The following is a 27,975-nucleotide window of genomic DNA, read 5'->3' as shown; positions in this document are numbered from 1 at the left end:
GAAGACAAAGACTTCAAAATAGAAACTATGAATATGTTCAAAGACCTTAAAGAGGATGTAAATAAATACCCAATGAAGACCATGAAAAAAGCAAGCAGCTGAATTAAATAATGAAAACAATTCAAGACAAAATAGAATTTAACAAAGAAATACACTCACTAAACAAAACACAGACTGAAATAAAACTGGAAATTAAAAGCCACAAAATGTTAAAATACTCAGAGGTAAACCTCAGCAACATATTAAAAAAACATGGGAGAGAGAATTTCAGGTTTTAAAGGCAAGGGAGAAAAAATGAATCACTCAGACAAGGAAAACATTAAATCTAAAAAAAATGTCCAGGCAAAAAACATCCCAGGAAATCTGAGACAGTCTGAAAAGACCAAACCTGAGAGTGACGGGTATAGAGGAAGGAAAAGATACCCAGGTCAAAGACAGAACATATTTGAAAAAAAAAATGAAAGAAGAAAATTTCCCCAGTCTAAAGAAAGAGATGCCTATCATGTTTCAAAAGGCATACAGAACACCAAATAGTACAAGAAAATAAAGCCTCCAGGACACATAGTAATCAAAACACAAAATGTACAGAACAAAGAAAGGTTATTAAAACTTTCAAGGGAAAAGGGTGTCACAGATAAAGGCAGGATCACTATAATAACACCTGACTTTCAGTGGATATTCTGAAATCCAGAAATGCCTGCAAAAACTGTTCAAAAAAAAGTCTAAAACAGACGTTCTCAACCTGTGTGTCATGACCCCTTTCACAGGGATCACCTAATACTATCAGAAACCATAGTTATTTATGTTATGATTCATAACAATAGCAAAATTGCAGTTATGAAGTAGTAATGAAATTTTTATGGTTATAGGACAGCACAACATGAGGAACTATAGTAAAGGTTCACAGCATTAGGGAGGTTGAGAACCACTGCTCTGAAAGAAAACAGGAGCCAGCCCATAATACTATATACTCTGCAAAACAATGTGTCACAATCAACAGAGACACAAAAATATTTCATAATAAAAACAAATTTAAGCAATCTCTGCCCACAAATGAAGCTCTACAGAGGGCATTAAAAGAAAAACTCCAGCCTGAAGAGAAGTTTAACTACATCAAAAAAAGCATGCAGGAAATAAATATTTCCAGAATACTTAGTCAAAAGAAGTCAGAGGTAAAACACATGAAAGCAAAATAACAGAAATCAATAACTGTTGCTCCTTAAAACTCTTCATATTAATGGTTTCAATTTCTCAGTAAAGAAAGACATAGACTAATATATTGCAATACAAAATGTGATCCACCTTTCTGCAGCATTCAAGAAACACACTCACCACTAAGGACAAATATCATTTTTGAGACTTATAGAAAAAGAATGGAAAAAGTTATTTCAAGAAAATTGAACTAAGAAGCAAGCAGATGTAGCTATTTTAATATCTGACAAAGACTTCAAACTAAAATTAATCATAAGAGATAGGAAAAGTACTACATATTCATTGAAGAAAAAATCCACTAAGAGTATATTGCAAGTCTAAATACTTACACATCAAACACAAGGGAACCCAAGTTCATAATAACAAAAATCTACTACAACTAACAATCACATATTGACCCTAAAACAGTGAATGTGGTGACCTCAATACCTTACTGTTGTCAATAGACTCGTAACTCAGACACAAATCTAAACAGAAACACTGCTGCAGTTAAATAACAACATAATAAAATGTACTTAATAAATATCTATAGAACATTTGTGGGAGGCCAGCTGGGAGACCAGCTCCCACATTTTACCCCAGGTTACTCTTGAGGAGAGAGGTTTAAGAGATTTAGATAGAAGGATATAGGGGAGAGAAACAGAAACAGAGGATAGCCTCTGGTAGGCTTGGATCCATATCCACTGGCCTTCCTGTCTCTTCTAAGGGACTTTTTATAGGAATGCCAAGTGGTGGAGCAAAAGACCTTCCCCTAGCTCAACCAAGTGCAGACCCTTCCAATTACTTAGAAACTATGCACACAGTCAAGCAATCTTCTAATGCAGCTCTGCTGGGTAAAGCAAGCTCAGATCTCAATAGGAAACCTTTATGGGCCACCACAAACATACCACACAAATACTGAAGAAAATACTTTATTTTGAACAGCCCATGGAAATTTCTCCAAGAAGGAACACATATGGAGATGCAACGTAAGTTTCAACAGATGTAACAAAATTGAAATAACACCATGCACACTATGGATTATATCTGGATACCAACTACAACACAAATGTCATAAAGTATATAAACTCATGAAAACTTAAGAATTCATCACTGAATGAAACTTTGGTCAAGACAGAAAGCAAGAAAGAAATAAAACACCTTTCAGAATTTAATGAAAATATAAACACAGCATACCCAAACCTATGATATACAATGAAAGTATTTCTTAAAGTCAAATTCATAGAATTAAGTGCAAAAAACCTGTAGAAATATTATATTAACAACACACTTGAAAGCCTGACAAAAACAAGAAGTGGACATAGAAAGATAATAATCTAACTCAGTCTTGAAATCCATAAAATACAACAATAAACTGCTGAAAATAAATGAAATGAAGAGTTGGTCCTTTGAGAAAATCAACAAGATTGACAGACTTTTAGGCAAATTAACCAAAAGACAAAGGGAGAAGATCCAGAAAATAAAATTAGAGTTGAAAAGAAAGACATTATAGTAAACAACAAGAAAGTTCAGAGAATCATATGGAAATACTTTAAAAATATGCATTCTACCAAAATGGAAAATCTAAAAGAAATGGATGAATTTCTTGTTATATATGACCTACCAATGTTAAATCATGATGAAACAATTTATACAGACCCATAAACACAGGTAAAATAGAAGCAATAATTTAAAATCTCACAAACTAAAATCCCAGGGCCATATGCATTAAGTACAGAATTATTCCAGACCTTTGATGAATTGTTGACAACACTCCTTAAAATATTCTGTAAAAACAGAAACCAAAGGAACACTATATAATGGGAGGGAAAATGCTTCAATTAGACATCTTATGACATCAAATAAAACCTCCAGCGTCAGGAATGGGTTAAATCATTTTGTGTCATTATCCAAAGGGCCTCATATATGTCCACAAAACATCATAGGCTGTTGACAAGGCTATTGCTTATTCTCCATAACCTCATGGTAAGTTCCTATTGTTGTAGACACACTTACTTACACCACCAAACATGTAGAAATGGACCTGGTGCCCAACTCAAACCTTTACCCCTACTTACTAGCATTCATTGTGCTGAAAAATACTTTGTACACTACTGGAAGAGAAAAATAATCATCAGTATCGCCCATTTACATGCACTGTGCCCTACAATGCTGACATGCCTGTAAAATATACTGCTACAGTAGTACACAAATATTATGGGAATAACCAACTACTTTTTAAAATTGAATGATTTTAGGCCCATTCCATGATACGGATTCCATACATGACACTGCTAAAATAGCCAAGAACCCAAAATGAGCTCTGGGGGGAACCTATTATTATCATTCTGCTAAGGAAACATAACAATAAAATGACTACTAAGGACATATAACTATATCCATAGATCATCAGAACCCCTCATCAGAGAAGATTATTCTTGCAGTAGATAGTAATTAACAAAGATACACAACTGGATAATGTGCATAGATTGAGAGACTTTGGAGCACTCATCCCTAAATGGGATGTCTTTATCAAATCTTTCCCCTCAAGGGGAAGTGGAAAGACTATAAGAGTCAGAGATGGTAGATAACTCTGAAGAAGCAGAATCTTCTAGACACAACAGGAGTGATGCACATATGAATTAACAGAGACTGTGACGCCATGCACAATACCTGTAAAAGTTTAAACTATATAAAATCCCAGCACTTAAAAGGGGAAATAGACACAAAGTCCTATCCATAACCAAACAGATATTTGCAAATGATACCTGATGTAAAAGGGAATATCAATTTTTCTTAATGAAGTGTCATTAGTTATATCACCACATTCCATGGCAGGCCCCAAGACAAGGAGTATTCTGCCAACACAAAACCATGGGGCTTTATTATGATTTATATTTTGATTTGTTTTGGTCAACACAAAACCAAATCCATGTTTTTTGTGTATGCTTTTGGTTTTGTTATTAGTCTTGTCGGTTTTCTTATTTTTTTAGTTTGTCTATTTTGATGTTAATTTTAATTTTGTGTTGTTTTTCTTCTTTTGAGACGCACACATAGATGATAGATAGATAGATAGATAGATAGATAGATAGATAGATAGATAGATAGATGATAGATAGATAGATAGATAGATAGATAGATAGATAGAATTAAATTGAGTGGGTAGGGAAGTGTGGAAGATTTGGGAGCTTTTGGAGAAAAGTAAATTACATAATCCATGCCCCACAAAAGAAACAAAAAGAAAACTCCTATGTGAAGACAAATACAGAATTGTGAGTGAATGAGTAAACCTAAAAAAAATCTAGAGAGCTCCGATAGTATAAACATGCATTTTTTTTGTGAATCAATAAAATTCAAATAAATCAAAAGATGACCAAAATATATTACTTAGGTTTTATTTTAAAAGAAAGAAAAATCAAGTTAAAATTCTACCTGTACACTGAATTGTACTTCATTGTGTGCTCCCACTTAAAAAAAAAATCCATAGTGCTGAGCACTATAAGAGCCTGATTTCAGTCCCCAGTATCAGAGGAGTGTAATGGGTAGCCATTCCAGCTTTGACCTGGAAGTTCCAACCCACATTGAGGCTTGGGTAATGGTCACACCTACAAGGCGGGGCTGAGAGAGAATGCTGAAGACCCGAGATCCAGACGCGGGCTCTCTTGGTTCCTGGACCCTGGACGCTGGAGCTAGACTGAGCAGAGTTCTCCAGAGAACACCGCTGTACTGCGCCACGCCTTTCCCAGACCCTGTAGCCTATCCCTTCACTTGTAAGTTACTCCACAAAATAAGCCTCCCTTTTAACTACGTGGAGTGGCCTTAATAATTTCACCAATAGAGGAGGAAAGAAAATAATGGGAGAAATACGAGAGGAGAGGGGAGGAAAAGAGGATAGAGGAGAGAATGATAGCGAAGAGAAAGGAGAAAGGAAAGGAGAGAAGGAGAACGAAGAGAGGAGAATAACGTGGAAAGCAAAAAGAAACACAAAAACACCAGAAGAATCTAGAAAGTAAAATTATTAAAGACAAAACTATAATTAAAATCTGAAATTTTGTTGAAGAAATCATTAAAATATAATGACATAGGAATTCCAAGTGTGGGATATCTGACCCTACCCCTCATCTGCCATATGGTGATGTGGGCAAAGGAGAGATGCCCTCCTCTGCCCCACCCCATCCCTTGCCACCTGTGGTGGGTGGGAGAGCTGGCCCTGTGGTCTTAAGAGCAGGAAAGTTATTCCTGCCCCTGCCCCTCATCAGCTCCAGCATTCGGGAGAGTGGCCCCTGCACCTTACCTAGGTATCACAGTAGAGATGCCCCGATGATGTAGACGTAGGAGAGCTGACCATGAGGGTGTGAAAACAGAAGTGGCCCAGCCACTTGCTCATCACTGCAATGGTGAACTAACAATGACAATGCTGGAGAGCTTACCCTGGTGGTGAGGACAAGGGAGAGCTGGAAGTTTGACCAATCCCGCAAATACCCAGGCCCAGAAAAAGAGTTATGAGTTGGCCCATCCCAACATCCACCCCATCCATAATCTCTGCAGAAGCACATGAAGGGTACGCTCCTGCAGACCCAAAGCTACAGGATCTCCATGACACAGGGCAATAGCAGGATATCCAAGAGTAGTCCCAGTGAGGGCCAAGCATCAATAGGGCAGCAGGAACTGAAGGCCTCGAACCAGACCAATGCAAACCAGATCAAGTTTGCAATGAACACTTTCAAGTAAAGATATATGGACATGAGAGTTTACTGTATGACTCACTGTGTCACACAACATCTTCCGTGATGATATTTTTCCTTTTCTTTTTTTTTTTTTTAAATTTTGCTTTATTTTTGCGGGGTGTTGCAAAGGCAGAAGTTGGGTACAAAGTGTCAGGGAAATGAGTAGAATTGAGATACATGATGTGAAAGACACAAAGAATGAATAAAAAGAAAGTTAAAAAATTCTGAGGTGCAGAATCTTTTTAAAAATATTTTTTATACTTCTTACAAGTTGGAACAAGAAAAATAGAATCAATTATGTATAAAATTAAGTATGAGAGCTTAACAAAACTGAAAATGGAAAGAATTAAAATAATTGTATAATATATTCAATTATATGGCAATTCTATAATGTATTCAATTCTATGTAAATCTAAGAGAATTGCATAATTCCTAAAATTTGTAAATGTCAAAACCTTAAATAGACCATTTATTGTTAACAAAATTACTAATAAAATTTAAAGTCTACCACTCAAAGTGGACATTCAGATTAGCTGAATTTATAATTGAATTCTGAGTTTCTAGAGAATGGATAAATTCAACTTTTCTGAAATACTATAATTCTTTCAAAAGTTTGGAGTTTTAATGTATTAATACTTTGATATCAAGGTTTCTTAATGAAAGTACAAAATATAGCCTGTGAATATTACAATTATGCAGAAAATACTAACATGAAAAATAAATCAGTGTAAAAAAGGATAATTTAGCCAAGTATAATTTCTTATAATATAGTAATTATATGTGATCTTCATTAGCATTGTATCTAAATAATCAACATTTTCCAAGTTTATTATTGGCTTTACCAAAACTCAACAAAGGAATCCTGCATGCAGCTATAACCATATGAATGTATTTCTTTTAATTTATTTTTAATTAATTTTCCCCAGCCCAATCAAAGTTTCCCCTCCTTCCCTCCTCCTCTCCTCCCAGTTGTCCCTCTAATCTCTCCCCTGCTGCTCCCACATCCACTCCTCCTCCTTTCTCTTCAGAAAAGAGCCAGCCTCCCACAGATATCAGTGAGCCATGGCATATCAAGTTGTAGTAAGACTAGGCACCTCCGCTCCTATTAAGGCTGGACAAGTTAACCCAGTAGGAGGAAAGGATCCCAAAAGCAGGCAAAAGACTCAGATAGCCCCTATTCCCACTGTTAGAAGTCAAACAAGAAGAAGAAGCTACACAACTGTAACATATGTGCAGAGGATCTAGGTCAGTCTCATGCAATCTCTCTAGTTCTGTGAGCTCCAAGAAGCCCAGGTCAATTGATCCTGTGGGTTTTCTTGTGGTATCCTTGGCCCCTCCGGCTCCCATAATCCTTTCTCCCCCTCTTCCACAGGATTCTCAGAGCTCTGCCTAATGTTTGGCTGTGTGTCTCTGCATCTGTTTCCACAAGTTGCTGGGTGAAGCCTGTCTGAAGACAACTGGGCTAGGCAATGATCTATGAATATAGCAGAATATCATTAGGAATCATTTCATTGACTTTTTTTGGCCAGTCATGTTTAGTTCCATCCTAGGTCTCTGGGCTGTCTAGCCTCTGGGTGCCAGCCCCCCAGGCAGTGTCAAGACTGGGCTCCCTCTCATGGTATGGATCTCAAACTGTACCAGTCATTGGTTGGCCACTCCCATACTTTCTGCACAACCTTTAGCCCAGTATATCTTGTAGGCAGGGAAAATTGTAGGTCAGAGGTTATGTGGCTTGTTTGGGGTGGCAATCCCTCTACTGGAAGTCTTGCCTGGTTACAGGAGATGGCCTCTGTATCTCCCATTGCTGGGAGTCTTAGCTAGGGTCACCCTCATAGATTCCTGGGAGTTTCCATTGCACAATTATTGTAGAATATTATTGACAGATGTGTTACTTTTGTTTATGCTTTGGAACATTTGTTTAATGATGCAAAGATATGTTGCATTCTTTTATGTTGCATTTGTTTAAATGTGTGAAGCTGTGTTACTTTGCCTGCCTAAAACACCCGATTGATCTAATAAAAAGCTGAATGGCCAATAGCAAAGCAGGAGAAAGAATAGGCGGGGCTGACAGGCAGAAAGAATAAATAGGAGGAGAAATCTGGGAGGAAGAGATCAAGGAGTGAGAAAAGAGTGGGCCAGCCACCCTACCATCCAGCCACCCAGCCAGACATAGAATAAGAAGGAAAGAAAACATTATATATATATATATATATATATATATATATAGAGAGAGAGAGAGAGAGAGAGAGAGAGGTAAAAGATCAGAGGTTAACTCTAGATGGCATAACTTAAGAAAGCTGGCTACTCTGCATAAGTGAGACAGTTGAGCAGCCTGGTCTGCTTCAGGGGCCCCCTAGCAGTAGAATCAGGATCCAACCCTGGTGCATGAGCTCGCTTTTTGGATCCCACTACCTATGGTGGGACACCTTGCACAGCCTTGAGGCAGGGGGAGTGGCTTGAACATGCCTCTACTGAATATACCAGGCTCTGCTTTCTCCCCATGGGAGGCCTTTACTTCTTGTAGGAGGGAATGGGGAGTGGGTTGGGGGAGGGGGGACTGAAGGTATGGGAGGAGGGAAGAGGAAGCTCTGTGATTGGTACGCAAAATGAATAAAAATTTCTTAATAAAAAAAGGAAAGCTGGCTAGAAATAAGCTAAGCTAAGGCTGGGCATTTATAAGTAAGAAAAAGTCTCTGTATGTATTTACTTGGGAGCTGGGTGTTGGGCCTCCCAAAAGAGTCAAAGAGTAAAAAATAAAGTCCAACTATACACTAGGTTTCTAGTTAATCCCAGAGATGCCACTGATTCCAGTTGTCTTTTCCAGTATTCTCTCTTTCCATATTACCCCCACCTGAACCCTCCCGTTACACCCCACCCCCCCTACATACAGAACCCTCCCCATTCACCTGCAATATCTATTTTATTTCCTCTTCACAGTGAGATTTGTGTGCCCCCCAGCCTTCCTTGTGTCTTAGCTTCTTTGGTTCTGTGGATTTTACCAAGATTATCCTTTACTTTATGGCTAATATCACCTATAAGTGAGCATATACCATCTTTGTCTTTCTAGGTCTGGGTTACTTCACTCAGGATGATCTTTTCTAGTTCCATCTATTTGACAGCAAGTTTCATTACATCATTGTTTTTAACAGATGAGTAATACTTCCCCTTTGGAAATTAGTATGTTTCTTAAATGAAAGCAATATGCAAATTAATTCTTTTTTTTTTCATTTTTTTTTTATTAATTTATTTTGCAATACAATTCAGTTCTACATATCAGCCACGGATTCCCTTGTTCTCCCCCCTCCCGTCCCCCTCACTTTCCCCCCAACCCCCACCCCCCCATTCCCATCTCCTCCAGGGCAAAGCCTTCCCCACAGACTGAGGTCAACCTGGTAGACTCAGTCCAGGTAGGTCTAGTCCCCTCCTCCCAGGCCGAGCCAAACAATCCTGCATAGGCCCCAGGTTTCAAACAGCCAACTCATGCAATGAGCACAAGATCTGGTCCCACTGCCTGGATGCCTCCCAAACAGATCAAGCCAATCAACTGTCTCATCCATTCAGAGGGCCTGATCCAGTGGGGACCCCTCAGCCATTGGTTCATAGTTCATGTGTTTCCATTCATTTGGCTATTTGTCCCTGTGCTTTATCCAACCTTGGTCTCAACAATTCTTGTTCATATAAACCCTCCTCATTCTCGCTAATTGGACTCCCAGAGATCCACCCGGGGCCTAGTCATGGATCTCTGCATCCAGATCCCTCAGTAGTTGGATGAGGTTTCTAGCACAACAATTAGGGTGTTTGGCCATCCCATCACCAGAGTAGGTCAGTTCGGGCTGTCTCTCGACCACTGCCAGCAGTCTGTTGTGTGGGTATCTTTGTGGATTTCTGTGGGCCTCTCTAGCACTTTGCTTCTTCCTATTCTCATGTGGTCTTTATTTACCATGGTCTCCTATTTCTTGTTCTCCCTCTCTGTTGTTGATCCAGCTGGGATCTCCCGCTCTCCCAAGCTCTCTTTCCCTCGACCCTCGCCTTTCATTACCCCCACTCATGTCCAGGCTGTTCATGTAGATCTCATTCCATTTCTCTGTCATTGGGTGATCCCTGTGTCTTTCTTGGGGTCCTGTTTTCCAGGTAGCCTCCCTGGTGATGTGAGTAGCAGACAAGTCATCCTTGTTTCATGTCTAGTATCCTGCTATGAGTGAGTACATACCATGTTTGTCTTTCTGAGTCTGGGTTACCTCACTCAGGATGATTTTTTCTAGATCCATCCATTTGTCTGCAAACCTCATGATGTCATTGTTTTTCTCTGCTGAGTAGTATTCCATTGTGTATATGTACCACATTTTGCTTATCCATTCTTCAGTTGAAGGGCATCTGGGTTGTTTCCATGTTCTGGCTATTACAAACAATGCTGATATGAACATAGCTGAACAAGTGCTCTTATGGTGTGGTTGAGCATTTCTTGGGTATATGCCCAAGAGTGGTATAGCTGGATCTTGGGGGAGATTGATTCCCAATTTTCTAAGAAAGCGCCATATTGATTTCCAAAGTGGTTGTACAAGCTTGCATTCCCACCAGCAGTGGAGGAGAGTTCCCCTAGCTCCACATCCTCTCCAGCATAAGGTGTCTTCAGTGTTTTTGATCTTAGCCATTCTGACAGGCATAAGGTGGTATCTCAGAGTTGTTTTGATTTGCATTTCCCTGATGATTAGGGATGTTGAGCAGTTCCTTAAATGTCTTTCGGCCATTTGAGTTTCCTCTGTTGAGAATTCTCTGTTTAGTTCTATAGCCCATTTCTTAATTGGACTGTTGGGCATTTTGATGTCTAATTTCTTGAATTCCTTATATATTCTGGATATCAGTCCTCTGTCAGATGTGGGGTTGGTGAAGATCTTTTCCCATTCTGTAGGTTGTCGCTTTGCCTTGTTGACCGTATCCTTTGCTCTACAAAAGCTTCTCAGTTTCAAGAGGTCCCATTGATTGATTGTTTGTCTCAGAGTCTGTGCTACTGGTGTTCTATTTAGGAAGTAGTCTCCTATGCCAATGCGTTCAAGACTACTTCCTACTTTCTCTTCTAGCAGGTTCAGAGTAGCTGGATTTATGTTGAGGTCCTTGATCCACTTGGACTTAAGTTTTGTGCACGGTGATAGATATGGATCTATTTGCAGCCTTCTACATGTTGATATCCAGTTTTGCCAGCACCATTTGTTGAAGATGCTTTCTTTTTTCCATTGTGCACTTTTGGCTTCTTTGTCAAAAATTATATGTTCATAGGTGTGCGGATTAATGTCAGGGTCTTCAATTCGATTCCATTGGTCCACATGTCGGTTTTTATGCCAGTACCAAGCTGTTTTTATTACTGTAGCTCTATAGTAGAGCTTGAAGTCAGGGATCGTGATGCCTCCAGAAGTTGTGTTATTGTACAGGATTCCTTTGGCTATCCTGGGTTTTTTGTTTTTCCATATGAAGTTGAGTATTATTTTTTCCAGGTCTGTGAAGAATTGTGTTGGTATTTTGATGGGGATTGCATTGAATCTGTAGATTGCTTTTGGTAAGATTGCCATTTTTACTATGTTAGTCCTGCCTATCCATGAGCATGGGAGATCTTTCCATTTTCTGACATCTTCTTCAATTTCTTTTTTCAGGGACTTAAAGTTCTTGTCATATAGGTCCTTCACTTGCTTGGTTAGTGTTACCCCAAGCTATTTTATGTCATTTGTGGCTATAGTAAAGGGTGATGTATCTCTGATTTCCTTCTCCGCTTCTTTGTCCATTGTATATAGGAGGGCTACTGATTTTTTTGAGTTGATCTTGTATCCTGCTATGTTGCTGAAGGTGTTTATAAGCTGTATCAGTTCCTTGGTGGAATCTTTGGGGTCGCTCAAGTATACTATCATGTCATCTGCAAATAGGGAAAGCTTGACTTCTTCCTTTCCAATTTGTATCCCCTTAATCTCCTTATGTTGTCTTATTGCCCTGGCTAGAGCTTCAAGTACTATATTGAATAAGTATGGGGAGAGTGGACAGCCTTGCCTCGTTCCTGATTTTAGTGGGATTGCTTTGAGTTTCTCTCCATTTAATTTGATGTTGGCTGTTGGCTTGCTGTAAATTGCCTTTATTATGTTTAGGTATGTTCCCTGTATTCCTGATCGCTCCAATACTTTTATCATGAAGGGGTGTTGGATTTTGTCAAATGCCTTTTCTGCATCCAGTGAGATGATCATATGGTTTTTTTCTTTGAGTTTGTTTATATGGTGTATTACATTGACGGACTTTCGTATGTTGAACCACCCTTGCATCCCTGGAATGAATCCTACTTGATCATGGTGGATAATTGTTTTGATGTGTTCTTGGAGTCTGTTTGCCAGTATTTTATTGAGTATTTTTGCATCAATGTTCATGAGGGAGATCGGTCTGTAGTTCTCTTTCTTTGTTGTATCCTTGTTTGGTTTAGGAATTAGGGTAATTGTAGCCTCGTAGAAGGAGTTTGGTAATGTTCCTTCTGTTTCTATTGTGTGGAACAATTTAGAGAATATTGGTATTAACTCTTCTTTGAAGATCTGGTAGAATTCTGCGCTGAAACCATCTGGTCCTGGGCTTTTTTTGGTTGGGAGACTTTTAATGACTGTTTCTATTTCATTAGGGGTTATTGGACTATTTAAATAGTTTATCTGGTCTTGATTTAACTTAGGTATGTGGTACCTATCCAGAAAGTTATCCATTTCTTTTAGGTTTTCCAGTTTTGTCGAATAGAGGTTTTTGAAGTATGACCTGATGATTCTCTGGATTTCCTCAATGTCTGTTGTTATGTCCCCCTTTTCATTTCTGATTTTGTTGATTTGGATGCTCTCTCTCTGTCTTTTGGTTAGTTTGGATAAGGGCTTGTCTATCTTGTTGATTTTCTCAAAGAACCAACTCTTTGATTCATTAATTTTTTGTATTGTTCTCTTTGTTTCTATTTTATTGATTTCAGCTCTCACTTTGATAATTTCCTGGCGTCTATTTTTCCTGGGAGACTGTGCTTCTTCTTGTTCTAGAGCTTTCAGGTATGCTGTTAAGTCTCTAGTGTGAGATTTCTCCAACTTATTTATGTGGGCATTTAGTGCTATGAATTTCCCTCTTAGTACTGCTTTCATAGTGTCCCATAAATTTGGATATGTGGTGTCTTCATTTTCATTGATCTCTAGGAAGTCTTTAATTTCTTTCTTTATTTCTTCCTTAACCCATTGGTGATTCAGTTGGGTATTATTCAGTTTCCATGAGATTGCAGGTTTTCTGTAGTTTTTGTTGTTGTTGAAATCCAACTTTAGACCATGGTGGTCTGATAGAACACAGGAGGTTATTCCAATTGTTTTGTATCTGTTTAGATTTGTTTTGTGGCCAAGTATGTGGTCAATTTTAGAGAAGGTTCCATGGGGTGCTGAGAAGAAGGTATATTCTTTTTTGTTAGGATGGAATGTTCTGTAGATATCGATTAAGTCCATTTGAGTCATGACATCAGTTAAGTCCTTTATTTCTCTGTTAAGTTTCAATTTGGGAGATCTGTCCAGTGGTGAAAGTGGGGTGTTGAGGTCTCCCACTATTAATGTGTGGGGTTTTATATGTGATTTAAGCTTTAGTAATGTTTCTTTTACATATGTGGGTGCCCTTTTTTTGGGGCATAAATATTCAGAATTGAGACTTCATCTTGGTGGATCTTTCCTGTGATGAGTATGTAATGCCCTTCTTGATCTCTTTTGATTGATTTTAGTTTGAAGTCTATTTTGCTGGATATCAGGATGGCTACACCCGCTTGTTTCTTAAGACCGTTTGATTGGAAAGTCTTTTCCCAGCCTTTTATTTTTAGGTAGTGTCTATCTTTGAATTTGAGATGTGTTTCTTGTATGCAGCAGAAAGATGGGTCCTGCTTTCGTATCCATTCTGTAAGCCTATGTCTTTTTATAGGTGAATTAAGTCCATTGATATTGAGGGAAATTAATGACCAGTGATTGTTCATTCCTGTTATTTTTTGGTGGTGATGTGTGGGTACTTCTATACGTTGGGGTTTACTGCTGTGGCTTTATCTGTTGCCTGTGTTTTCGAGGGTGTATCTGACTTCCTTAGATTGGAATTTTCCTTCTAGTGCTTTCTGTAGGGCTGGGTTTGTGGATAAGTATTGTTTAAATCTGGCTTTGTCATGGAATGTCTTGTTCACTCCATCTATGGTGATTGAAAGTTTTGCTGGGTATATTAGTCTAGGTTGACATCCATGGTCTCTTAGTGTCTGCATTACATCTGTCCAGGTTCTTCTGGCTTTCAAAGTCTCCATTGAGAAATCGGGTGTTATTCTGATGGGTTTGCCTTTATATGTCACTTGGCCTTTTTCCTTTGCTGCTCTTAATATTCTTTCTTTATTCTGTACGTTTAGTTGTTTAACTATTATGTGGCGAGGGGACTTTTTTTGGGGGTCTAGTCTGTTTGGTGTTCTATAAGCTTCTTGTATCTTCATAGGCATTTCCTTCTTTAAGTTGGGAAAGTTTTCTTCTATGATCTTGTTGAATATATTTTCTGTGCCCTTGAGTTGGTATTCTTCTCCTTCTTCGACCCCTATTATTCTTAGGTTTGGTCTTTTCATGGTGTCCCAAATTTCTTGGACATTTTGGTTCATGACTTTGTTGGCTTTAGTGTTTTCTTTGACTGATGAATGTATTTCTTCTACTGTATCTTCAACGCTAGAGATCCTCTCTTCCATCTCTTGCATTCTGTTGATTATACTTGCATCTGAAGTTCCCAATCGTTTTCTCAGATTTTCTATTTCCAGCATTCCCTCTGTTTGTGTCTTCTTCATTTTTTCTATTTCCCTTTTCAGGTCTTGGACTGTTTCCTTCATTTGTTTCATTGATTTTTCTTGATTTTCTCTCAGAATTTTATTGTTTTCTTCCAGGACTTTATTGATTTCTTCTAATTTGTTTGCCCTTTCCTCTAGTTGTTTACAGCGTTCTTCACATTTTTTTGTCTTTTCCTCTACGCAAGCCTCTAGCTTCTTCATGATGTCATTCATAAGGCTGTTTTCTTCTGCTTCTTCCAATTTCTGATGTTCAGGTCTAGGTGTTGGAGGAGGGCTAGGGCCTGGTGATGCTGTATTGCTATTCATTTTGTTGTATATGTTTCTGCCTTGACGTCTGCCCATCTCCTTGTGGTTCGTTCTTGGCCTTATCCGCACACTTGGTTCAGACAGACCAGGGTTCCAAAAGGGAAGTCAGTGTTCCAAAAGGGAAGTCCGGAGCAAGATGGGAGCTGGGGGCCAGCCTCTAAGTCTCAGGAAGAGGCTTGGGGCTCAGGTGGATGGGCGTGGTGGCAGGGCGTGGAGACTGCAGGGTCTGCCAGGGGTCTTGGAGAAGGGGATCCTTCCCGGTGCGGCTAGCAGGGAACCTGCCCGGTGGCCAGAACCTGGGGCCGAGTTGGGCAGGTCTTCCCTGGAGTGGCTGGTGCCCAGGGATGGGGTCTGGGGCAAGGAAGGGTACTCACGAGTGTTCCAAAAGGGACGTCCGGAGCAAGATGGGAGCTGGGGGCCGGCCTCTGAGTCTCAGGAAGAGGCTTGGGGCTCAGGCGGATGGGCGTGGGGGCAGGGCGTGGAGACTGCAGGGTCTGCCAGGGGTCTTGGAGAAGGGGATCCTTCCCGGTGGGGCTAGCAGGGAACCTGCTTGGTGGCCAGAACCTGGGGCCAAGTTGGGCAGGTCTTCCCTGGAGTGGCTGGTGCCCAGGGATGGGGTCTGGGGTAAGGAAGGGTACTCACCAGTATTCCAAAAGGGAAGTCCGGAGCAAGATGGGAGCTGGGGGCCGGCCTCTGAGTCTCAGGAAGAGGCTTGGGGCTCAGGTGGATGGGCGTGGGGGCAGGGCGTGGAGACTGCAGGGTCTGCCAGGGGTCTTGGAGAAGGGGATCCTTCCCGGTGCGGCTAGCAGGGAACCTGCCCGGTGGCCAGAACCTGGGGCCGAGTTGGGCAGGTCTTCCCTGGAGTGGCTGGTGCCCAGGGATGGGGTCTGGGGCAAGGAAGGGTACTCACGAGTGTTCCAAAAGGGACGTCTGGAGCAAGATGGGAGCTGGGGGCCGGCCTCTAAGTCTCAGGAAGAGGCTTGGGGCTCAGGCGGATGGGCGTGGGGGCAGGGCGTGGAGACTGCAGGGTCTGCCAGGGGTCTTGGAGAAGGGGATCCTTCCCGGTCGGGCTAGCAGGGAACCTGCCCGGTGGCCAGAACCTGGGGCCAAGTTGGGCAGGTCTTCCCTGGAGTGGCTGGTGCCCAGGGATGGGGTCTGGGGCAAGGAAGGGTACTCACGAGTGTTCCAAAAGGGACGTCCGGAGCAAGATGGGAGCTGGGGGCCGGCCTCTGAGTCTCAGGAAGAGGCTTGGGGCTCAGGCGGATGGGCGTGGGGGCAGGGCGTGGAGACTGCAGGGTCTGCCAGGGGTCTTGGAGAAGGGGATCCTTCCCGGTGGGGCTAGCAGGGAACCTGCCCGGTGGCCAGAACCTGGGGCCGAGTTGGGCAGGTCTTCCCTGGAGTGGCTGGTGCCCAGGGATGGGGTCTGGGGCAAGGAAGGGTACTCACGAGTGTTCCAAAAGGGACGTCTGGAGCAAGATGGGAGCTGGGGGCCGGCCTCTGAGTCTCAGGAAGAGGCTTGGGGCTCAGGCGGATGGGCGTGGGGGCAGGGCGTGGAGACTGCAGGGTCTGCCAGGGGTCTTGGAGAAGGGGATCCTCCCTGGTGGGGCTAGCAGGGAACCTGCCCAGTGCCCAGAACCTGGGGCCGAGTTGGGCAGGTCTTCCCTGGAGTGGCTGGTGCCCAGGGATGGGGTCTGGGGCAAGGAAGGGTACTCACGAGTGTTCCAAAAGGGACGTCCGGAGCAAGATGCAAATTAATTCTTAATCCATGTGCTTCAAAATGGATGTTGTATTAGCAACCACAAAAGCAACATTAAACTTACTGTCCATCACCATTGGAGCACCTTGGTTGGCCCAGTGTATTGCCAATGAGCAATAGAATTTTGAAAGAATTCTTTCATCCAATTCATGAGGTTTCATAACTGGGATTAGAATATTTAATAATACATTTGTGGTTCATATTTATTTTCCTTTATGTATAAGAGTGTAAGAGTGACAAACTACTGAACTCTGCCAAGACAGGGTAAGATGGTCTTTCAGAATTCCTGCTTCTGAAAATGGTCTGTCAGATACTCTAGGCCTGTAGCCAATTTGAATGCACCAACAATACTGAGAAACATTAAATGACTGTCCAGGCTGCCATCTGTCTCTGTCTACTCTTGCAAGACTCCCAAAAGTTGCTTGCATCCTTCTCATGTTTCTCAAGTATTATTATATTCCTTCTCAGGTCTTTGATGGGACTGAAGACTTAACAGTTACACTTAATCTTCTATCTTAGCTAAAACATATTAAGTATTAGATTCAGGTTCTTCAGGATAGGATACACTTTGGAATGATCTCTGTAACATGCCATTTACCCATGCTCCAGACTTCTCTGGTATTTAGTATGTGTCTCTTGTTTGATATTGTTTGTGTTGGTTGTAGTTCCATCTTGTCTAGGTCATTATCCTTTATTCCTCCTGAACAATATTTGATGATCATTCTTATCGTACATAGTCTTGTATTAGGTTAGAACTTTCTTATTTAGACAAAAGAGGGAGATGTAGTGGGAAGCTGTTCCAGCTTTGACCTGGAAGTACTACCCTCATTGAGGCTTCCAGTAACTGTCACACCTATGAGGCAGGGCCAAAAGACCCAAGATCCGGATGTGCCAGCTCTCTTGGTTCCTGGATCCTGGACACTGGATGTAGACCAAGTAGAGTTCTCCAGAGAACACTGCTGGACTATGCTACACCTTTCCCAGACCCTGTAACCTATCCCTTAACTTGTAAGTTACCCCACAAAATAAATCTCCCTTTTAACTATGTGGAGTTGCCTTAATACTTCCACCAATAGACAAAGTTTAATACAATAATCAAAGTTTAGCAAAAACTTACATGTGAAAGAAAACTTAGAAAATTAGAAGCTCTAAGACAGAAGGAAAGATTAATACAGTTTTGAAGATCAAGTTTTACATGGTAATTATGCAGTGAAATATATACAGAAGAGGCACAAAATCAGAAAATAAATCTTCTCACTCAAGTGTCAATGTATATTTTACATTACTAAAGAAAGTACAAGGAAAAAAGTAATTTATTGTAATAAAATTGAACAGTCTTAAATCCAGAGCTCATTTTCTATTTTTGCTAAGAACCTGAGTCATTGTTTTATCTCAGGCAAGTAAGTCATTTTGCTTCTTTCTGCTTCAAATTACTCATCTATAAAAAACCACATTTTAAGAATTCTTACAGACCATGCCATCACTCCTCTTCCTTATCCACTGAGTGCCAGATCTTAACCCAGGAAGAGAAATTATGAATTAATTCTGAAGTAAAATCTCTAACCCCCCCAAATAAAAATAAAGACAGAACATTATGAACAAACTAATTTGGAATGTTCTGAGCTATGCACTTCATTCTAGCTTGTGGATATGATTAACACAGCCATTAACATCCTATGTCAATGTCATAGATACAGAAAGAGTTCATAATAATATCATATTACTTCTCAGTCTTTCTCTGCCCAGAATTTTTTTTATCCCATCGATACTTCTTGCCTGGCTACTGGCCAATTAGCATTTTATTTATCAAGCAATCAGAGCAACACATATTCATAGCATACAGAAATACATCCACAACACCTCCCCTTTTCTGTCTAACCAAAAGTGAAGTTTTACTTTAACATAGTAATTTTACATATAACAAAACAGAAATCAAGTCAGAATTACAGTTATAATGTCTAGTCTATTTGTATTTGGTAAAATTAAAGAAAATATTTTATTTATACATTTGTGAGTCTAAAGTTTTATATCTTAATTTTGTTTTATCATAACTAAGGAAAATTATAACTATCTAGTCATTAACTACATCAAAGAACTCAGAAGTATATACTATTACCTAAGTAAACAGGAAATGCATTGTAAGCAACTTCCAAAAATCTAGGATGATAGAGACAGCTGGCTGCCTGGACAGTCACCCAAAGTTCTTCTATAGTGTTGGGGCATCCATTCTTTAGCCTACAGGCATAGAGTCTCTCAGGCTGAGTAAGGAGATGCCAGCCCGCCATCCAGGAAGCAGCATGTAATGGCACACAGTAAAATGTGGCAACATATAGATTAACAGAAATGGGCTGAGTTTAAATGTAAGAGCTAATCAGTGGTAGGCCCAAGTTAATGACCAAGCAGTTATAATTAATATAAGGTTCTGAATGATTATTTTATAAGTGGCTGTGGTGTCCATGGGGCTGGAAGGACCAGAGAAAACTTCAGCTACAGTACCCAAAGTTCTAACTAGTTCAATAAGAAACTAAAAAGAGATCAAGGAGATATAAATTAGAAAGTAAGAAGTCAAACCTTTGCTATTTGCAGATGATATGATAGTATACATAAATGACCCCAAAAATTCTACCAGGGAACTTCTACAGCTGATAAACACCTCCAGTAGTGTGCCAGGATACAAGATTAACTCAAAAAAATCAGTAGCCCTCCTACACATAAATGATAAACAGTCTGAGGAAGAAATCAAAGAACCATCACTATGGTGATATTTTATTTGTGCTTTAATAAATATTGCCTGGAGATCAGAGGGAAAAAGCCAGCCACAACACAGAAATCATGCAATGTTAGCACACGCCTTTAACCCTATCACCTGGCAGGCAGGATCTCTCTGTGTTTAAGGCCACACTAGAAACAGATCCAGGTATGGTGGCACACACCTTAAATTCCAAAACTAGTTAATCATGGAGGTCTGGAGGTCTGTACAGACAGACAGGAAGTGACAGAGCTGGATAGGAAGAGAAAGTGATGTAGCTGAAAAGAGAGAGCAAATCAGATGGCAGAACAGCAAGGCATATAGATGTGGGTAGACAGGAAGTAATTCACATTTGGAAGTTACCAAGTTGGCAAGGTAAGGTTAGCTGTGGCTTTCCCCATTTCCCTGATCTCTCCAAGGCTTTCACCCCTATATCTGGCTCCATGTTTTTTATTTAATAAGACTATTTTGAAATTCATCTACATGTCACCCTTTTCAATAGCCACAAATAACATAAAATATTTTGGAGTAACTCAAACCAAACTAGTGAAAGATTTTCATGACAAGAATTTTAAGTCCTTGAAGAAAGAAAATGAAGAAGATGTCAGAAAATGTAAAGATACCTCATGCTCATGGATAGGTAGAACCAACATAACAAAATGGCAATCTTACCAAAGCAATCCACAGATTCAATGTAAATGCCATCAAAATAGCAGCACAATTCTTCACTGACCTCAAAAGAATAATACTCAATTTCATATGGAAAAACATAAAACCCAGGATAGCTAAAACAATACTGTACAATAAATGAATTTCCAGAGGCATCACTGTCCCTGACTTCAAGCTCTACTATAGAGCTATAGTAATAGAAACAGCATGATATTGGCATAAAAACTAATATTTGGATTAACGGAATAAAATTGAAGACTTTCGTACTAATCTACACACTTATGAACACCTGATTTTTTACAAAGAAGCCAAAAATTGCACAATGGAAAAAAGAGCATCTTCAACAAATGGTGCTGGTATAACTAGATGTCAAGGTGTAGAAGAATGCAAATAGATCCATATCTATCACCGTGCACAACACTCAAGTCCAAACGGATCCAAGTCTACAACATAAATCCAGTTATACTGAACCAGATAGGGAGAAATTGGGAATGTCAATTAACAAACGGGACCTCCTGAAACTGAGAAGCTTCTGTAAGGCAAAGGAAACAGTTAAAAAGACAAAATGGCAGCCTTGAACACATTGGCACAGGATATCACTTCCTAAACACAACACCAGTAGCACAGACACTTATGATGATATTTTATTTGTGCTGAAATATGATTTTATTTGTATGTTAATAAATAAAGTTGCCTGGAGATCAGAGGTCAACGCAGCCAGAAGCAGAGTCAGGCTGTGGTAGCACATGCCCTTAATTCAATCACATGGCAGGCAGTCTTTCTGTGGTCAAGGACATAGCCAAGCATGGTGACCCGGAGGTGACCCAGTACCAACCATAGAGACCACGAGGTCTGTATAGACAGGCAGTCATGAAGAAGTCATGTGGTTGTGTGTAGAGCCAATGAGAAGGCAGAACAGAAAGGCAATAAAAAGACAAGTCAGACAGGAAGAAGCTCTCTCTGGGGAAGCAATGGCAGCAAGGTGGTAAGATAAGGTAGTTGTGGCTCTCTGATCTCTTTGGCTATTAACTCTGTATTTGGCTCTGTGTTTCTTATTTAATAAGACTGTTTAGAAATTCATCTACCAACACTGGGAACAACAATTAACAAATGGAACCTCCTGAAACTGAGAAGCTTCTGTAAGGCAAAGGATACAGTCAAAAAGACAAAATGGCAGCCTACAGAATGGGAAATGATCTTCACCAACCACACATCTGACAGAGAGCTGATCTCCAAAATGTATAAAGAACTCAAGAAACTAAATAGCAAAATATCAAACAATCCAATTAAAAAATGGAGTACAGATCTGAACAGAGAATTATCAGCAGAAGAATCTCAAGTGGCCAAAAAACATTTAAGGAAGTGCTCAACATCCTTAGCCATTAGGGAAATGCAAGTCAAAATGACTCTGAGATACCTTTTTATTCCTTTTAGAATGGCTAAGATCAAAAACACTGATGACAGCTTATGTTGGAGAGGATGTGGAGTAAGGGGGAACACTCCTCCATTGTTGGTGGGAGTGCAAATTTGTACAGCCATTTTGGATACCAGTGTGGTGGTTTCTCATAAAATTGGGAATCTGTCTACCTCAAGACCCAGCAATAACACTCTTGGGCATATACTAAAAGGATGCTCAATCATACCACAAAGACACTTGTTCAACTATGTTCACAGTGCTAAAAAATGCCTTTATGAAGTTTGTAGGTAAATAGATGAAACTAGAAAAAAAAATCATCCTGAGTGTGGTAACCCAGATAAGAAAGACAAACATGGTATGTACTCACTCATAAGTTGATATTAGAAGCAAGGCAGAGGATAACCAAGCTATAATCCACAACCCCAGAGAAACTAGGTAAAAGGGATGACCCTATGATGGACACAGACATGCATGGATCACCCCAGGAAGGGGAAATAGTTAAGATCTCCAGGGTAAACTGAGAGGGGTGGTAGAAGGGAGGTGATTGGATATGGGAACATGAGGGATTGAGATGGTCAAGTTGGGGGAGGGACAGAGAGGAAAGCAATGAAAGAGATACCTTTATAGAGGGAGACATTATGGGATTAGGAAGAAACCCAGTGCCAGGGAAATGCCTAGGAACCAACAAGGATGACCCCAGCTAAAACTCCTAGCAATAGTGTAGAGGGTACCTGAATTGGCCTTCTTCTGTAAAAAGATTGGTGACTATTCTAATTGTCATCATAGAACCTATACATCCAGTAAGTGATGGAAGCAGATGCAGAGATCCACAGCTAAACACTGGGCTGAGATCCTGGAGGTCATTTGAAGAGAGGGATGAGGGATTATATGAGAAAGGGGGGGGTCAAGATCATGATGGTGAAAACCACATGATTCAATGCACAATTTAGATAATATTTTCTGTCACCCTAAGTAAAACTCTTTGATTGACTGTCTACCTTAGTTATAGAAATACACATTTTTTCTTCTCTCATACATTGCAGCCTGACCACAATTTTCCCTCCCTCCACTTCTCCTAATCCCTCTCTCCACCTCTCCTCTCCTCAAGATCCACTCCTCCTTTGTTATCCTTTATAACAAGTAAGCCTTCCAGAGATATCCACATGAGACAACACAGTAGAAGTAAAAGGGTCCAAAACATAGGCAAAGGAGTCATAGATGCCTCAACTTCCAATGTTGAAATTCCCACACAAACACCATGCTACACAACCATAACATATGTACAGATGACCTAGCTCAGACCCATGCAGGGTCACTGTTTGTGACTTCAGCCTCTGTGAAGCCATTATGAGCCATGTTTAATTGATTCTGTGGTTCATATTCTTGTGGTGTACTTAACCCCTCTGGCTACTACAATTCTTCTTCTCCTTCTTCTTCTGGGTTCCCCTGGCTTTACCTTGTGTTTGGCTGTGGGTCTCTGCATCTGCTTCCATCAGTTGCTAGATTACACCGCTTTCATGACAATTGGGCTAGGCACCAATCTATGAGTATAATAGACTATCAGTATGAATCATTTCATTGACTTTTCCCCCAGTCATGTTTGGTTCTATCCTGGGTCTCTAAGCTGTCCTGCCTCTGGTTCCTGGTCATCCAGGTAGTGATAGGCATGGGCACCTCTCATGGCATGGGCCTCAAGTTGGACAAGTTTTTGGTTGGTCACTTCCACACATTCTGTGTCACCATTACCCCAGAACATCTTGTAGGCAGGACAGATTGTAGGCTATAGATCTTGTGGCTTGGTTGACATCCCAGCCACACTGCTAGAAAACTTGTGTTGTTATAGAAGATGGCCATTTAGGGCTCCATATTCCTCCTTACTAGGAGACTTCACTAGGATCACTCTCATGGAATCCAGGGAGTATCTACTGCACCAAGTTTCTTGCTCCCATTAAACTCTCCCCTTTCAGTTGTCTCTCCCTGTATTCTCTCTATCTGTCCCTCCAACTTCCTGCCTGATTCCTCCTGCTCCCATCCCCACATGTCCCCTGTCCACCTGGAAAATCTACTCTATTTTCCCTTCACAGGAAGGCCCATACATTTGCCCTTGAGGCCCAAAATATCCAATTTTATAAATCTGTTGGTTATTTATTGCTTTGCAACAAACTAGCATAGTGCTTCTTGGATGAGGGCAGCCACTTGTATCTCATGAATTTGAACATTAGAAATATAGGAAAATATTTTGTCTCAGATCTATAAACTATCAACAAGAAGGCCTGATACTGGAGGATCTATTCCAAAAAATACTTCTTCGTTCACTTTTTGTAGCTACTCCATTTTTCTTGGACTCCAAGTGGCTTCCCATCAGATAAGACATTTTAACATATTTTTGCCTTCTCTTGTAACACAAATTGCTAAATGGTCTTATTACTAAAAAAATCTGGAGCCAGATATTGGGATGGAAGCTGAAAAATCAGAAGAATAGAGCAAGCCAGCCACAAGTTCTGACCATTAGGAAGTCCTCAGCCCAAGAGAGCTACTTCCTATATACTCAAACTTTATATACCTTTCTGTGCCCTGGCATCTTTTTTCCTGTCTCTGCCCAGCTACATCACTTCCTCTTTCTGCCCAGCTATATCACTTCCTGTCTGTCAGTGCAGACCTCCAGACTGCTATGGTTAACTAGAGCTGGGATTAAAGACATGTACCACCATGCTTGGCTCTGTTCCCAGTGTGGCCCTGAACTCACAGAGATCTGGATGAATTTCTGCCTCCCAAATGCTGGTATTAAAGGCATGTGCTACCACTGCCATACCTCTATGTTTAATATAGTGGCTGGCTTTGTCCTCTGATCCCCAGGTGAGCTTTATTTGTTAGAGCACAAACAAAATATCACCACATTTCCCCTTTTTTGTCTAAAATAAAAAAGTTATAACTAATATGAGAAAAACTATATACAATAAATACAATAGCTATATGCAATATATACAGGCAATAAATATATCAACAATGTCTAGTCCATTTGCATTTGACAAATCCAGCAAAAACATTCCATTCTCTATCCTGTTTTTGTGAATCCAAAGGATTGTATCTAAGTCACTTTCTATCCTAATTTGTATTATCAATCGATAACTATCTTTTGATGTCTTTTAAACTTAGGCACTTTACATTTCTTAGTGAGTTTCTTTTCTGAATTTGTTAACAAGAAAAACTATAACTATCTAATCTTCAGTTCCCTCAGAGACCCAAGAAGGAAATAATATTACATAATTTAACAGGAAGTGCAAACAAGTGACTTCCAAAAAAAGTGAGTTAGGACAAAAACAGCCAGCTGCCTGGACAGTCACTTGACATTTCTTTGCAACACTGGGGCATCCTCTTCAGCTCACTTTCATGTTATCTATACTCATTCTGATGTGTAAACATCACAATAGAGCAATATGGAAAGGATTTATTCAAATATCTAGAATTTGCAAATGGCCAAGGTATAGGAAAGTCTTCAGCATTGAATGATAAGAAATAGCCTCAAAAGGTAAATCTCAACCAGTTTCGATGGATACGTTACAATAAAACACACCTAAGGCTCAGGGATCATTGCAGAAGATTTGGCAGAAAGATTGCAAGAGCCAAAGGAACAGAGAGTTTTCAGTGAGATTGTTTTTCCACACAAAGTCTCACCAACATGACTGCCTAAGCATGAGCAGAAAGAGTGCAAGAACAACAGATATGCTAACACAGATGGGAAAAAGTCCAGGAGGCCTCAACCCTACACAAAGAACTATGGGCAACAAAGGTATTCCAAGAGTGGAAGAAATAGTTTTTCCCTGGGTAGAACACACCAATTGGTTTTCCGAAACCAAATGGTCATCCCTGGAAACATGCATACATGTAGTAAATAATATTATACAGACTTAGCAAGTTATGCTTATGTATTTAGGTATAAATATGTTTATTCCTGTACATAGAAATATGTATGTAACAACAATCAATGAAAAAAGAGGCTATGAATTTGAAAGAGAGCAAGGTAAGGTATATTATACATGAGAGTTTGGAGAGTGGAAAGGGAAAGGGGAAATAATGTAATTATAACCTCAAATTTTTTTTTAAAAAGTTAAGTTAAAGCACATTTTAGAGGCAGTCATTTACACGGGCCCATACTGAGGATCATCACTGACCTTTGTATACATAGCTTTGTGAATATCTTCTAGATGAAACTGATATTAAATTGTTTAATTTATAGGCACCAGAAACCTGTATAAATGCTTACTATCACATATTTTTCCAAGCAGCCTCTCAGCAAAATATATCTCTTCTGATCCACTGTGACCAACAGTTAGCTTGCTTTTGTGTCACAAGGTGACTTAAATGTCAGCTGGTAAAATCTTCTTCATTCATTTCTAGGCACTTCAGACTTTGCTTTCTTCAAAACACTAAATACAAAGTCTTCTTTTTTTCAATAATCAAGCATGACCCTCATCTGTAGGATAGTGTGACAGCCTAATTTTCTTAAATCTGAGTTTCCAACTCAAACTTACTGACAAAGGAATAGATGTTGTCCAGTTGGGTTAGAAAAATATAAATACACCTCATGGTGTTAAGATTACTTACCTCCTCAAGTATGAGCATTAAACCAGGAGGCTGGTACCCAAACATAATTTAGATTTTGATATGTATATATGAATTAACTTAAACTAGTGTGGTCCCATGACACACAAAAATGTCTTGAAAGAAACTTTGTCACTTTTAAGGGAAACCTATGTAAAGCCAATCATTCTCCTTCCACATTCCCTTCTCTTTGCTTCTCTTGTGAGCTATGAGCATGGAAGCAAAACACGTTACTCCAACAGCTTCTGGAAGCTGTCATGACATAATAAAGGAAAAATAACTAAACACAGATCTTATCAGTTTAAGGCATAGGAAATGGAGAAAAAGATAATCTTGGATTTTCTATTGCTGTGATAAAACAACATGACCAAAAGTAACTTGGGGAGGAAAGGATTTATTTAGTTTACATGTACTGGTCACATTCTATCATGAAGGAAAGTCAGGAGAGAGACTTAAGACAGGAACTCAGAGTCAGGAAATGAAGCAAAAGCCATGGAAAGATACTGCTTACTGGGTTACTTATTCTTCTTTCTTACACCATCTTGTTTCACCTGCCCAAGAACGGGCACCAAATACAGTGGATTGAACCCTTTCACATCAATTATTAATCAAAAAAATATTCTATAGATTTGACTACAGGCCAATTTTTTTCAAAGATTGTCTCAATTATATTCTGGTCTTCCAAGATATGACTATGATTGTGACAAGTTTACCAAAATCATCCAACACACACACAGAGAGAGAGAGAGAGAGAGAGAGAGAGAGAGAGAGAGAGAGAGAGAGAGAGAGAGAGAGAGAGAGAGAGAAACAGAGAGACAGTGAGACAGAGAGAGAACAGATTAGGTATTTTCTGCCCAAAATTTACATGATTTTTTTGTTTGTTCTAGGTAATACCCAAAAAAACAATTTTATTTTCTTTTTGGTTTTAAGTTCTTTTTTTGTTTTTGTGAGACAAAATCTTAGTAAATAACTCAAATGGGTCTCAAATTCACCCTACCTAACCTGGTTTCGAAATCTGAACTCTCATGCCTCTAATTTCCATGCTGAAATTACAGGAATACAAATCTAGCCCAGCCTAAATTATCACATTATGTTGACAAATATTCATTGTGACATGGAGAGCATTTCTTTCAAGTGTATCATGTACTTTAAACACCTTCATCCTAATAGCTTCTTTCCAACTGCTACATTAGTCTCCTGTATTTCCCCAGGCTCCCTTCTACTTTCTTGAAGTAGATAAATAAATAATGATAGATAGATAGATGATAAATGATAGATAGATAGATACATAGATAAATAGATAGACAGACACACATTGTGTATGGAGGTGTAAAAACTGTAAAATCACAAATGAGATAAAACATAAAATGTTTTACATTTCTGAGTTTGGCTTTTTTTTTTGCTTAATTTGATGATTTACAATTTGTATATATTTCTTTAAAAGTGATGTAATTTAAGTAATTCAAGTCTTTGAAGAAAGAAATTTGTGAAGACATCAGAAGATGGAAAGATCTCCCATGCTCATGGATAGGTAGGATTAACATAGTAAAAGCTTCCATCTTACCAAAAGCAATCTAAAGATTCCAAACAATTTCCATCAAAATTCCACCACAGTTTTTTTACAGACCTTGAAAGAATAATACTCAACTTCATGTGGAAAAACAAAAAACCTAGGATACCTTAAAAAACGGTGCACAACAGAAGATCATCTGGGGGAATCACTATCCTTGA

This window comes from Peromyscus californicus, unplaced genomic scaffold, assembly GCF_007827085.1.
Source record: "Peromyscus californicus insignis strain IS unplaced genomic scaffold, ASM782708v3 Scaffold_10__1_contigs__length_136768540, whole genome shotgun sequence".
NCBI classification, from domain to species: domain Eukaryota; kingdom Metazoa; phylum Chordata; class Mammalia; order Rodentia; family Cricetidae; genus Peromyscus; species Peromyscus californicus.
The sequence above is the reverse complement of the archived record's forward strand: the minus strand, read 5'-3'. Positions refer to the sequence as shown.